The sequence below is a fragment of the Megalopta genalis genome, chromosome 1 (genome assembly GCF_051020955.1).
Source record: "Megalopta genalis isolate 19385.01 chromosome 1, iyMegGena1_principal, whole genome shotgun sequence".
Classification (NCBI taxonomy): Eukaryota; Metazoa; Arthropoda; class Insecta; order Hymenoptera; family Halictidae; genus Megalopta; species Megalopta genalis.
In genome coordinates, this window is record NC_135013.1 from 15,824,629 (window position 1) to 15,839,357 (window position 14,729).

At 41.7% G+C, this 14,729-nt stretch overlaps 1 protein-coding gene across 2 annotated transcripts in view; it reads left to right on the plus strand.

Moving 5' to 3' along the window:
• Window positions 1-14,729, plus strand: part of LOC117222655 (uncharacterized) — a 437,318-nt gene that overhangs the window by 349,450 nt on the left and 73,139 nt on the right. The gene's annotated exons all lie outside the window — the stretch shown is intronic.

A 14,729-nucleotide genomic window follows, 5' to 3' on the forward strand; every position in this document is an offset into this window, starting at 1 on the left:
AATTGCTGGGTGAAACGCGCGAACGCCGCGGAGCATGTGCTGTCTCGCGACTACAGCAATACAGACCATGAAGTCCTCCGACGACAGCGGACGTAAAACGCGATAAAGTCGCCGAGAAACAGCACCCCTTAACTTCCGCGAAGTTAAAGGAACGCAACGCGCACCGCCTGTCGCGAAGATATTACAAGCTCCATTATGGCGGGCGCCTAAGTCCGCGGCGTAGGATCTCATAAAAAATTCTTCGCGAAACTTGCGACGGCTCGCTACTTCCTGTCGCCTCTCGTTCGGTTTACTTCGCGGAACTTCGACTTCCAACTGTGGACACGCCGTTTCTCTTTCCTTTCCAGTCGATGTAAATATTCGAGTGCGTCGGGGAAATGGGAAATCCAACGAAGTCACAGGAAATGTTTTTACATGAATTTTTACACCGAAACCGTGAAAGCTCAATTTTTAATGACTGTACAGCTTCGTCGTGAATAACAATGATCGTGTAATATAAATTATAAATGTTCATCGTTATTCAGAACATTGTTCCGAGACACAGTCTTTCGGTTTCGTTACGAAATCTCCAGTCTTGAATGTAATTTGGATAAAGTATTATATATCATTTATATATATTTATATATTATTTATCTGTCCTTACATCTCGTTAATCCAGCAAATTCGTCGGACTTACTTATGCACCAACTGCACGTTCTGTTTGCACAAACTCAAGAAATTAATTAGTTCGAACTATGTCCAACATTTCGAGATCCGTATGGAAGTGAAATGCTCTAATATATAATGATCTAAATCGTCAGATTAACCCTTTGCCCTATAACCACGTCTGAGAGACGTGGTCAAATAATCGGCCTCCAGAAATGATTAAAAGATCAGGCTAGAAATGATTATCACGTCTAAGAGACATAATCAAAAAGCAGGCTAGAAATGAGATTCGGGGCACGTCAGTCGGGCCAATATATAAACATAACTAGTTAGGCTCGCGTTAGACTAGGAGATACGTGTTTTGTGGTTTTTCATTTTACGTCATTTAATTGTTTTAATCGTAGCTAAAAGAAGTGACGCAGCAAGCTCGACGCGTGCTACGATTTTTGCGATCTTTAATTGTTTACAGCTCGTATGAAGGTCAGTCGATTTCGGCGAAAATTTTAACATGCGTGTAACTTACCGAGATCTATGAAACAAATTTTTTAAATTCTCGTTGCAGGCTCGGATAAAAAAGTAAAAAAACAAGACCTTTTTATTTTATTTTATCATTCTAAGAAATGGCAACCTTTGAAGAAGAAAAGCATTCCAATAATGGTCTAGTAGACTGGTTGCTCTATCATTTAAAAAAAATTCAAGTCGTTCAATCCAGTTCTAAAAAAGTTAGTGCATTTTGAGAAGTGCCCAAATATTAACACGTTCGTTGCCCAGCGCAATTCGGTTGAGTTTCTCGCGCGGCCCAAATCCGACTGTAGGAGCACCGAAACATAAACAGAGCGATATATTTTTTAAATAAATAATTTTAAATAAATTTAACCTTGACATAACCTGAACGTCAAGAAGTACTAGAACTACGACCTATTGTTCGAGTTGTCAAAAATCACTTCAAATGCGTTTAGAATGTTTCAACGCACACCATATAACGTAGTATAATGCAATGTGTTATACTAAATATAAATGAGTAAAAAGTATAGTATAATATGTATATTTTTAGTATTTTTAAGTTGTATATCCTATATTTATATTTCGGTGCTTATTCCACTTTATTCCTTTTAACACTTTGACTGCCGCGTCATCCATACGTGGGTTATGGAATTATTAAAAAATTCATTTTCACGCTAATCCATTGTAGTTTCTCAATTTTATTAAGATTAGCAAGAGGTAAGAATGCTAAAAAAAGTAACTGATGTCATATAACTTTATTTTGTAATTTTAATTCAATTGTATTTAATACTTTAATTTTGTGAAACTCTTGAGGTTTCTCGCGCGGCCGTAAAAGTGTTAACATCCAACTGAAAGCCCTATAAATTGAATAAGAAGAGCGTCACCCATATTCGGGTGACGGGGCGACGAACCTGTTAACGGGAGTCATTGTATTTACATTCTGTAAGAAATTCGCGATTGGCACGACTTCGGACGTTTCGCGCAGCCGTGAAAAGACTCGGCGCGTGAACGTTATCGAAACTTGAATCGTAGCGCAAGAGAATTAATTCTTCCGCGACGTGCGCCACGTGTTTGCGCAAACTCGGTTACACGACCCGAGCGCTTCTTCTCGTCCGATCCGAAAGAAGCGGCTTGCAGCACTTGCCGCCTCGGTTCGGGCTGATTTACGCCGGGCCACTTTCGGAAGTCCTAATTGCCGCAACGCCGGTTAGTTTGACGTAAGTATCGCGCCGCCTTGTTCCAGGTATAGTATATGGAAGTTTCGTAACCGAAATGTTTCGCCAGCACGCATAACATCCCGCGTGCAAGCCGGCTATTATATTGTTAGGTTCGAAATTCCCCACGGAAGCGTACTGCCGGCGGGGAATATTCGAAGATCAGCCGCGCCGCTTCCGGCACACGCCGCCGAGCCTCGAATCATCCTTCTAATACGCGTCTGGCATCGACGGCTGAGATATCGAGGTGACTGGAACTCGGTGCCCTCCCGCGGCGAGATATTCAAAGGAGGAGTGACTTATTGCCCCGACGGATGCCACCTTTCGCCTTCCGCTCGGAGGGAACGAGCGTCATCTTTTTTTCTTCAGGACTCTTCCATCCCCGGGAAACCTCGGAAGATTGATTGTCGCGGACGCGCGATAGGCGGCCATTTTATTTAGAGTCAGCCCCGTGGACGAATGAAATGTATTGCTTTTTAAATTGATCGTTCTCTGCTGTTGTTAGTTTTCTGTTCGCTCCTCGAGGTAACAGGATTAGGGAGCGCCGAAAGACACTTTCAATCTTCCGAATTCTGCTTTGGCAGAGGGATGGCTCTGTTGCCCTTCGTCTCGCTGGAACTAGACGTCGGCTCCTAAGGTCTGGATTGACTTTCTGCAGAAAACTGGCTTCGAAGTCTACGATGATAATCGACGCTAGAATTATTGAATTTTAATGTCGATACTTAACGAGATCGTAAGGAACACGTTTTCTAAATTCAGCAGTGGTGGAAGATTGTCTTTATGGTCCCTGATTTCACTAGAGCTAGATTTGAAAACTACAATTTTATTTCAGACAATATATTAGTCTTGTCATTGCAATCGTGGAAATTTAATCTTCGAGGAAAATATAGTGGTATCTTTCTGATAATCTAATAAGCCCTCTTAGGAACACTGAGAATTGTCCCAGAGGTCATTGATACTAATGAAAATTAATGAAATTTCGTATACAAATGAATTTTCTTAACACGAACGAAATCTCAATGAAAGTTATAATACAAATGAATTTTCTTAACATGAACGAAGTCAATGAAATTTTTAATACAAATGAATTTTCTCAACACGAAGGAAATCAATGAAATTTTTGATACAAATGAATTTTCTTAGTATAAATTCAATTAAATAAACTCTTTAATGCAAATTAGATCGAACCAAATTTTTAATACAAATTAATTTTCTTAGTAAAAAAATCAAATGCTATTGTTTAGGTCTGTACGAATCTACAGAAAAGCAAAAGTTTGTGAAAAGACGAGATAATTGTAGGTGTTTCGAGAATAAAAGATGAATCTATTTTGTAATGAGTGAGGATGCTAGTATACACTGAATTTTTACAAGTGAAGTCGCGAAAATAACAAAGAATCTCATCGTTACCGAACGTCTCGTATTAGGCTAGATTATACTAGATTAGAAGAGTGAGAATTTTGAAAAGATCAAAGAGGAACAGTGCGATCGTTAGAGCAATGTCCCGATGACCGTCCGTGCTGGAGGTATAAGGAAAATGTCGTCAACACTTGACCCTTGATCTGTTTATACTTTGGGTTCGTTCACCCGAATTACCGCATCGAATTTTACAGCTGAGCTCGGCACGGTATACAAAATTAAATGTCGCGCGAGGTTCTTGCGTGCTCACGGCTGGTCACGCAATCAGCTGCTTCTTATATTTTATACCTTATAATTTTATTTTATATACTTTACTTTATTTTACTTTACTTTACTCTTTACTTTACTTTTTTTATTTTATATTTTATAATTTCCCTACTTTAACGGATCCCGATCAACTATTTTGAATACAAGTGAATATTTCTAATAGAAACGAAATCAAATGAGCTTCCTACTACAAATGAAGATTTTTAATACACTTGAAATCGACTTTAGTCGCTTTGATACACATTAATTTTTCTACTTTAACGGATCTTGATCAACTATTTTGAATACAAGTAAATATTTCTAATAGAAATGAAATCGAATGAGCTTTCTACTACAAATGAAGATTTTTAATACACTTGAAATCAACTTTAGTCGCTTTAATACACATTAATTTTTCTACTTTAACGGATCTTGATCAACTATTTTGAATACAAGTAAATATTTCTAATAGAAATGAAATCGAATGAGCTTTCTACTACAAATGAAGATTTTTAATACACATGAAATCAACTTTATTCACTTTAATACACATTAAATCAACTTTACTTTACTTTACTTTATTTTAGACTTTATAATTTCCCTACTTTAACGGATCCTGATCAACTATTTTGAATACAAGTAAACATTTCTAATAGAAATGAAATCGAATGAGCTTTCTACTACAAATGAAGATTTTTAATACACATGAAATCAACTTTATTCGCTTTAATACACATTAAATCAACTTTACTTTACTTTACTTTATATTTTATACTTTATAATTTCCCTAGTTTAACGGATCCCGATCAACTATTTTGAATACAAGTAAATATTTCTAATAGAAATGAAATCGAATGAGCTTTCCACTACAAATACAGTTTTTTAATACACATGAAATCAACTAAAATAAAGAAATCGTCGACGCTACCAAGTTCGGCATCGACTACCTACCAAAGTGGTCACCAATTTCCCCAGAGCGGTGCCCCACAGGCAATCGGTGGCCCAGCTCCTCCAGCTTTCATTCTCGTTACGAAAGACGTCAAACTCCGTCCGAAGGAATCCGACTACCCCGAGGAGCCTCGAAAACCGAATATCCCGGGCGTCAGCGGCATCACGTTCGAAAGATCGGCGTGTCAGGTCGCAGAGCATCCTCGCGTAAAAGGGAGTCGCGTAGCGTACGACACAACGGCGGAACGAGCAAACGAATCGTTAAAGAGGCTCGGATCCGGCTCATCAAAGGAATTAGCCGAAAGCAATTAGCGTTTAGGCGTGCCGTAGGGGGGGGGGGTGATCCTTTCAGCGGCGCCGCAGACTAGAATTCTCCGGGGAGTTTCAGCGAGTTCTGCGGCTAAGTAACCGCGCCGCGGCTCCTCGGCTGCTGCGAGCGGAACACCGTCTTAACAAGCGGGCCAGCTACTCAGCGAAATTAGAATCCGAGCGAGCGATCGCTCGAACTTGCCTCTGTTCGGCCTCGTTTAAGCGCCCGAGCGCGGGGATTCGTTAGCTGCGAAACGAATTCGGAGGCGGGAACCAGAATTCACGCGGCTCGTTTCACAGAGTCGACGATCCTCGACTTTACTGCGCCGGGATTCCGGGCGCGCGACTCCGCAAAGACGACCCGTGAAGAAACTGTGCGACGAGAGAGGCGCGCGGATGGATGAGGACAGGCACTCGCACCGCTCTGAAACCAAGATCTCGTTGCAAGGCAGTCGAAACGCCTAATAACAGGAACTGGGTGACGAGTGTCAACACGTTCGAGTACACTCCGCGCGGAAACCTGCCGGCGGTAGCTGTCAATTATGCTGGATCTTCTAATGAAAGCTCTTTAAGTAAATGGTACTTGCTTGAATTTCGGAATTTAGGTCCCGTAAGGTCGGGTTGGCTCCTGTCGGTTTTATTTGGGAACGGTATTTCTGATTGAGCTTTCGGGATACCTATGACTTCGACGAATATTTCAAGATTCGTTACATTCTGTCGGATTACTACTAGACTGCGAGTTTTATGCATTTATGACAGAAACGAATGCGTAAAACGCAAAACTGTGGAGACAGGAGAATTTGAGGATATAGTTACATTCGTTTAAATTCGTTACAATTATTAGGAGAAGAAGGACATTTTCATCGAAATTATGTAGCCTATAATTAAATGAGACAATTTTTATTTTCCATAAAGAACCGCTGTCTAATTGTTATCGTACTTTTATACATTATTGCTTGTTTTCCAGAAAAATGTCGAATGTCGAAAATGTGAAAAATATCAAAAGGTCGAAATTACTATTAGATTGCGGTGACGCCTGTGACATTGTACAACGTCGATTTTATAGGAAAAAATCAACGAATATGCAATCACCTCGAAGGGTGAATTTTGAAAAGTGTTCAATATATATATTTATATTTGAACGTGTAACTTAATCTGTTATAATTTTCACACGAGGGATCATTTTGGAAATGAAACACGCTGGGCAAAAGTGCAAGATTAAAAGGACAAATCTATATATATATATAATCTATATTGTCCCAAAAATGTCTCGCAAACCGGAAATGAGAAGTTCCTGGGATCATTTGAAGTAACTTTTTCCTTAGCGAAAATGCAACCCGTGGCTTCGTTTACGAATTATTAACGAAAAACACTGACCAATGAGAGCAGAGCTCGCCTAGCGCTTGGCGGCCGAGCCAATGAGCGCACGAAGCACAGTTCCGCTCATTGGCTCGGCCGCCTTGCGCCAGCATGTCTCACCTCTCATTGGTCACCCTTTTTCGTTAATAACTCGTAAACAAAGCCGTGGATTGCATTTTCGCCAAGGACAAACTTACTTCAAATTACCTCAGGAATCTACCATTCTCGGATTGCGAGACCTTTTTGGGACACCCTGTATATCACAGACAGTGCAGAAAAATTATGTTAGGAATCTGTATTATTTTTTCGGGTCTTGTAAATGTCATGAAAAGCGATAGCCGGGTTGAGAAATGCGACGAACGTGCACATGTCTCGGAAGCATTCCGAGAAATTCTTTCGTCCGGACGTATCAGGTCCCGCGTGCTTTTGCAGCAGAGTGTACCCATTCATTACGTAAGACGCTGCACTGTGGTGATCACGTCTGGATCTTCCTGCTGTGTAGCTTCTCTTTTGATGTCTTGAGTTTAGGGGTTGAGGTTTCCGGAGAGGGGCGGCGGTTAAAGGATAGGATTGTTGAACTTGTTCGCAAGAAGTTTCGATTCGGTGCTTGGATCGGCGAATGAGAAAGGGTAATTAGGAAGATTGATTTGCTGTGGCGCTTCAACGGCGAACTGCAAACAAACTTCTTATTTCAATAGCCTGATTAATTGAACTTCGAATAATATTTAGAAACAGTGTGCTCGATGATACCGTTCGACGAATTTTTTTTTAATTATTCTCGAAGTCGCGAAATACTATTTAAAACTGATCAAGTTTATGCCGCAGTTTGCGAAAGTGTGGATATTGTTTGATCTTGATCGAAGAACCGTCTTCACCTGGAAGCCTTTACCAATAATTCAACGATTCTTAAACATCGGTTACTCGATAAAATTCAACTTTATTTTTCCTCGATGATGTTGAACCATTTCGAATGACTTCAGAAATCAATAACCATCGCCATTCGATTCTCCGTAGCTTTCACCGAATAGCAAGGTGAGCATATTTCAGTTCCAAACGAAAGCTTGAAGAGACTTTGATGAAGATTCTAATTAAAATAATTTCTTTCGAGCTCGATGCGAGCAAGTGGTCCATCCGTGATTGCACGGCGATTATTGGTGCTGCCTCTCTTTCTCTCTCTCTCTCTCTCTCTCTCTCTCTCTCTCTCTGTGTATAATCTATGCTGGAAATAGGCATTCATATGAAGCGGAGAGTTGAAATTCAAATGAATGCAGATGTCCTCAAAGAAAAGGATGCGCAATTAATAGGGGAAGCTCGCAGGAGCTCGCTGGAGAGAGAGCTCTTTCGAGCGGAGGTTTAATGAAAGATTGTCTCGAAACCCAAGTAAATAGCCGACGCGAAAAGAGGTTGAAGAATACAGAGCGGACCGTTCGCTTTTGTTGACAAAATGTCGCGCACGCTTCAGAGAACCGTGCGGAAGAAAGCGATTCCTTTACGCTCAAACGCGCCTTCGAACAGGACACGCGCGCACAGAAGGTCCGCAAACCGTTTCTCCTCCGGCCCGGCGAAGCTGTATTGTGACATTTTAATGGAACCTGTGAGTAGAATCGATGCACAGGCTCGCGTCAGCCTCCAGCAAACCGAAATTGTATCCTTTGCACAACGCGCGCCACCTTAAGCCCCGTGCACACGCTTCCGGACCATTTTGAGACGAATTAAAGCCAAACAGGCGACGCCAACCCACGCAAATATCAACCTGAAAATACATCGCGAAATTACGGAGTCCGAGGAAGTTTACATGGATTTATATCCTCGCCGGTGAATTCGTAGGAAAGCGGAGTTCTAAATTCAGACTTTAAAAAAAAAAAATACTTGATCTCTTGGACGCGCGGTTTCAAGTAATTGGAAATTTATGTAGCTTGTGCAAACTTGGAGCAACTTCGAGCAATTACAGAGTATTCGATTCCCGGAAGAAATGCGATTCAGTGAAAATTAAACGAAAATGGTACTGCTGCTCTTAAAAAACTGGTATTGTTTACGTACTAATGTACGTGTACTTTTAATACTAGGCTTACGGAACCCGTCAAAATGCGGGTCTCTTATTTTGTAATTTGCGATTATTCAAATTGTAAAGATACATTTATGAGTTGTTTATTCAATATACGTGTTACTCGCAGCAAATCTTATAATAAAACTCCATGAAATATCAGAATACATTAATTTTAATATTATTAATATTTAATAATACTTTTATAAAGTAATATAAAACGGTTGTTTCTAGTGCTCCGTAAATCTAGTGTTAAATTAAACATTTATCAGTTCAACAGGAACGAGATTGCTACGACAGAAAGATTGTAGCATTAGACTTCAGTGGTGACACTAGACTAAAAATTGTTATATCATGCTCCAAAGTAATTTCTACGTTTATATAAAATTTATTTACATTTACTAAACTGATAAACTGTAGCTGTCATAAGTCACAAGAGCCAATGTTATATGCATAAAATGCACCGAAAATGATATAAAATGGAATTACTGTAGATCAGAAATACTTTTTTTTTTTTAATTTCGAGATAAAATGGCTTCGACTGCACAATGGGTTAACATTTAACATCTCGGTATGTAGATTTTCTACGCGGTATTTTAGCGGAAGTATTATAGCTATTTATTTGGCACAGCTCCCGTAATTGGCGAATAAATATTTTCGCTAGAAATTTTTGTTACGTTACCGAGAGGTGGTACAAATTGGGAGCGGCGGATGAATTCGCACGTGGGTGCGGCTTTATGTTGCGAACAAGGGGCGCGTACAAAGCGGCCGACGTTTCGAGCATGCGTTGGCACGCGTGTGCATAAAAGAGACGTACTGCACACGTATTCATTTGCATAGTTATTCATTTGCATAATGCATGCCTATGTGCTCGCACGCACACCGCCTCTGTTATTCATTCGCGCATGTTATTTACTGTTTTTACAAGCCGAGAAGGATTCGGGGCATAAGTGTATCAGCGACAGAGCTCCCCTAATTAAATGCCGCTTCAAACAATGTTGATAAACTATTTAATTCTCTCATTCCGTGCATACTGTCTCCTGTAACCGAACCGAAAGCATGTATGCAACTCCCGAGTTTTATGAAATGATTTACGCGGGGCCGCTTGCAAAATATTTTGTTTAACTAGACCGCGGATGTAAATGCAAATTTGCATTTTTATGACGAAGAGTCAAGAGGGCGGCAAGTGAAACAGAATTTGTCTCTTAATATATTAAAAGTACTGCTGCGAACGTGTAGAGTTCCTTGTCAAATTTTATCTCATTGCCGGTAATATGAATTATCGTTGGCAGGAGAATAATTAATAATTATCTCGTTTAACTCTTTCTCGAAAAGTTCCACCGGAATCTCTTTTTGTGATACTCGGTAAACAATTATAATGACAAACGATTACTGAGAAATGTCTGACTAATGGCAAACTTTTAGTATTAATTTCGACGAATATCAAGATAGAAAAATTCAATATTTATTCACCCGGTGGATAAGTGGGACGTTTATGCAAGGAAACTGACATCGTCCTACTAATTCCCTGTCTCTATCACCGATTTCCCTGTTCAAAATTAATTCCCATGCACTCTGCAGCCGAGGCCAAGATCGGTGACTTAAGCGTCCATTTCTGAAATCTCGTGTAATTTGAAATTACCATAATGCCGATGCCCCGATTAGGCTAGCTGTCTTCAAAGCCTGTCCAAAGGGAATCGCATCTGGAACGTCGCCGCGGCTCGTTTCCCCGAGTACCGCAGTTTCGGCGTCGAGTCTTCCTTCCGCAGACTTTCCTCGTCGTGAAATTGATTCGTGGCTGCGCACAAAGAGTTCGGCACGCGATTTGCGAGCGGAGAACTTGGCGAGGCTGAAAGCCGAAAGCACAGAAGCCAGAGGAGAGGAAGAGGAAACGGAGGACGCGGCTCGATACGCCGCGAGATGGAAACGACTTCCGGTCGGCACGACCAAAGGAAAAAACTTTTCATTCGCGGAAAGAGATACAAGGAGTAGTGTCTTCTTCGACCGGCGATCCACGCAACTCGCATAACTATTTCCACTTTCTTTGCTACCGGCGAGCTAGCTCTGTGTGTATGTGTGTGTGTGTTTTTAAGAAACACTTTCAAGATGGAACGCACACCGCGTTTAATATCGGATTCTACGAAGTATACTTCAAAGGAAATCGTTATTTTTTTTACAGTATTTAAAGTTCATGGAAGAAATGACAGTCCGGGAAAGTTTGTGAATTCCTTCTCTGGGATTCCGCAATTCAAAGTTGTGCGAACAAAACTGTCGTTTTGCAGTATGATTATGGAATCGGTGCTTGCAGTTATTTTTTCTGAGAAAATAAATATATTACCATTGTGAGGTAAACGAGCAAATTTGGGAATTGTGCTACAGTTCGACACGTCCCTAATTGACGCTCAACTTGGAAGCAAACATAGACAATTTGAGAGAAATGATAGGATTATTCGAGCTTTGCGACTCGTTTTAATGTTTACCGATTGTAAATAACTATAAAAACGAATCGCAAGGCTCGATTAATCGTACCTCTTGTTCCCAAATTGTCCATTTTTGTTTAAAAACTGAGCGTCAATTAGGAAGGATTTACTATATTTCCTAAAAATTGGCCATCGAAGCCGAAACTTGCGTTTATATTCTCTAAAATCGTAACACTTTCTTCTCTCTTTGCTACTTAAAAAGCGAAAAGCAAACTGTGAAGTGTTTCGTAACAGCGCACGGAGTGTCATGTCACAGACAAACGTACAAAAGTTCGCCATTATACAAGATATAAACTTTTTAACACTTTAACCTTTTAGGCACGACGCGCCACTATAGTGGCTTTCGCGGATGTCATCTTTCAGAACGACACGCCACTATAGTGGCTTTCGCGGATGTCATCTCTCTGGACGACGCGCCACTATAGTGGCTTGCTCTAGTAGCTCACATGCTCATCGTTTGAATCAAATAATCGTCTTCATATGTATTGTTTCACACTTCTTTTGTCTTGGCATCGATTTACAACAGTCTACAGGGTGTCCCAAAATTGTCTCGCAAATCGGAAATGAGAAGTTTCTGGGATCATTTGAAGTAACTTTTTCCTTAGCGAAAATGCAACCCGTGGCTTTGTTTATGAATTATTAACGAAAAACACTGACCAATGAGCGGCGAGCTCGCCTAGCGCTAGGTGGCCGTGCTAATCGGCGGAACTGGGATTCGACCGCTCGACCGCTGGCGCCGTTGGCTCTGCCGCCTCGACCGCTGGCGCCGTTGGCTCTGCCGCCTCGACCGCTGGCGCCGTTGGCTCGGCCGCCTCGCGCCAGCTGAGCTGGGATTCGACCGCCCGACCGCTGGCGCCGCTGGCTCGCGCGAGCTTACCTGGCGCGAGGCGACCGAGCCAACGAGCAGTCGAAACCCAGTTTCGCTCATTGGCTCGGCCGCCTTGCGCCAGCATATCTCATCTCTCATTGGTCACTGTTTTTCGTTAATAACTCGTTAACGGTGCCTCGGAGAAAATTTTTGTAAAGGATAAAGTTGCTTCACATGGCCTGAGGAACCCACTACTTTCGGATTGCGAGACATTTTTGGGACATCCTGTATATACAGTATCAGACTCTGTACAGTACACGTCAGACTCTGCCGTCCAGAGAAATAGCCTCGCGCAGAATTCAGCCGTACCTAAAAGGTTAATGGCCGCTCGCATAACATGTGTGCGATGCTTTAATAATTATCATACGAAGGAAAAATATTAAATTAATGTTGTATTAAATGTGTTGTTCATGTCGTTGTTTTTTCTTTGTTTTACGTGTATATACGCACATGTTGAATTATTTCATGAATTTACATAAGTATTGCCAACCCCTGGCGACATTTGACGTGCGGCCATTAAAGTGTTAATAACAGTGAAACGAATCTGAGAGCACGTAGTCACATCTTCCGAGAGAATCCGAATTCTCCGTGCGCCAGTTATTCGACAAATAAATTCCCACCCCACAAACTGAAGGACGATGCACGAAATTTCCATGGCAGGCTGTAGCAACGCGGTCCGAGGGTCAAACTACTAAACAGTAGTTGTAAATAATTTACCTGTCGTACCGCAAGTAACAAACATCTCCGCGATATATACATATATATTGGTGTAGCGGTGTTTAAACAACTCGCTTGCTAGGACCCAATCTCTTTGAATCAATACAGAGCGTATACAAACATAGCGCATGCAGGATATTCGACGGCAGATTCTCCGGGTATAGAGTAAAGAGGTACATCGCATCCCTCCGTACACAGACGGGGGTACAGTAATTCATTGGAGCATGGCTTTCAATCAAACGTGTCTGTTCAACTCGCGAATCTGAGAAAACTGGCCGACGTAACGAACCAGAACACCACTCCATAACGCTCGGAGCGGCTCGATCGAGATGTACTTTGACCGGAGTAATTCAAACGGAGTATCAAACAGTATCGCGCGGCGTTATCCGTGCCCCGGAATCGGCGATTACGTGCAATGAACATTTGCATGATTGTGGTCTCGGTCCGGGCCGAGGCGAGCCACGGAACACGGGGAAAGAGATACGCTCTGCAAGAGCCAACATGAACAACGTGAAACGATCGCGGTTTAATTATTAGGAACTAGCGCGACTGCAGGAACGCGATGCGGAAAATGCATCGTTGCGAGCTGCATTCCTTCGGAGCGCACCGGCGCCGAACAATCGGGAAACATTCTGCCACGATTCTGATACGCAAACTCAATATTCTTTATAGCGCGTGCGGTCTTTTTGGCTGTTGGGCATGAGCCACGGGCCGGGCTCGGGCCGGGTCTCGACGAGAACGCGAGGAAATACTCGACCGAAACGAAACGTGAAATATCAGGTAACCGCATATTCCTAAACGGGATTGTTGATGGATTTTTCGAAATTGGGTAATATCGGATTATTGCTTTAATTTTGTCAAAATTAAAAAATCGCGTCATCCATTCGTTCGTCTATTTTCTGAATGTCAGGCGTCTTCCGTACCAAGTTGAATTATCTAAAGCGAGAATTGGCATGCTCTCCACGACTTTATGCTGTAATTATTTATGTAGAAACGCGCGCGATTACAGTAATGTCTCTCTAATTGACGCCCAGATTGACCACAAAAGTGGACAATTTGGGAAGAGGAGATACGATTATTCGAGCTTTGTGGTTTATTTTTATACTTATAAATTGTCCACAATTATAAAAACGAGCCGCAAGGCTCGAACGATCGTATCTTCTCTTCCCAAATTATCCATTTTAGTGGACAATCTGAGCGTCAGTAAGGGAGACATTATTGTATATCCGAAATTTGCGTCTAATGAGTACAATGTTTACCGATTGAATGGGTCATTTTCTATAGTAAATTCTCCCTAGAAGGCCCGGAGCTCGGAATTGAAAACGCGATATTCGGCGGGTGCTCAGACACGATCCTTCGAGTCTCGCGGCTTGTTTTTATAGTTGCCGACATCTCGTGAGCGAAAGAGAGAGAGAGAGAGAGAGAGAGAGAGAGAAAGGGAGAGAGGACGAAACTCGTGGCAGTCGGCAGAAAAAGGCAGCGGCCAGCAGCCGGTGTACATTAACATGAATACATAGTAATGCTAGAATAAAAACAACGACTTAATTTTTTTATTTCCAATTTTTTTGTCACAATTCGAAGGAATTCAGACGCCACATGCCACGATTCAACGATCACGTAGTTAGTACAATAAATTCTTCCTAACTAACCCTTAGCTTGGAAACATAAAAATGGACAATTTGGGAAGAGGAGGTACGATTATTCGAGCCTCGCGGCTCATTTTTATACTTGTCGACAATCGGTGACTATAAAATCGTATCTCCTCTTCCCAAATTGTCCATACATGTGTACAAACTGAGGGTCAATTCGGGAGAATTTACTGTAGCTACCACGTACCTTGTAGCTTCGCGGTTTTTCTTATCTGATTCATACACAAGTGTTGTTTTCCGGGAATTCGAGTCAAAGGGGCTGCGTCGCGTGCCGCATCACGAAAGCTTAGCATCGACGAGCAATAAATCACATAGGCTTAGAACTGGCAC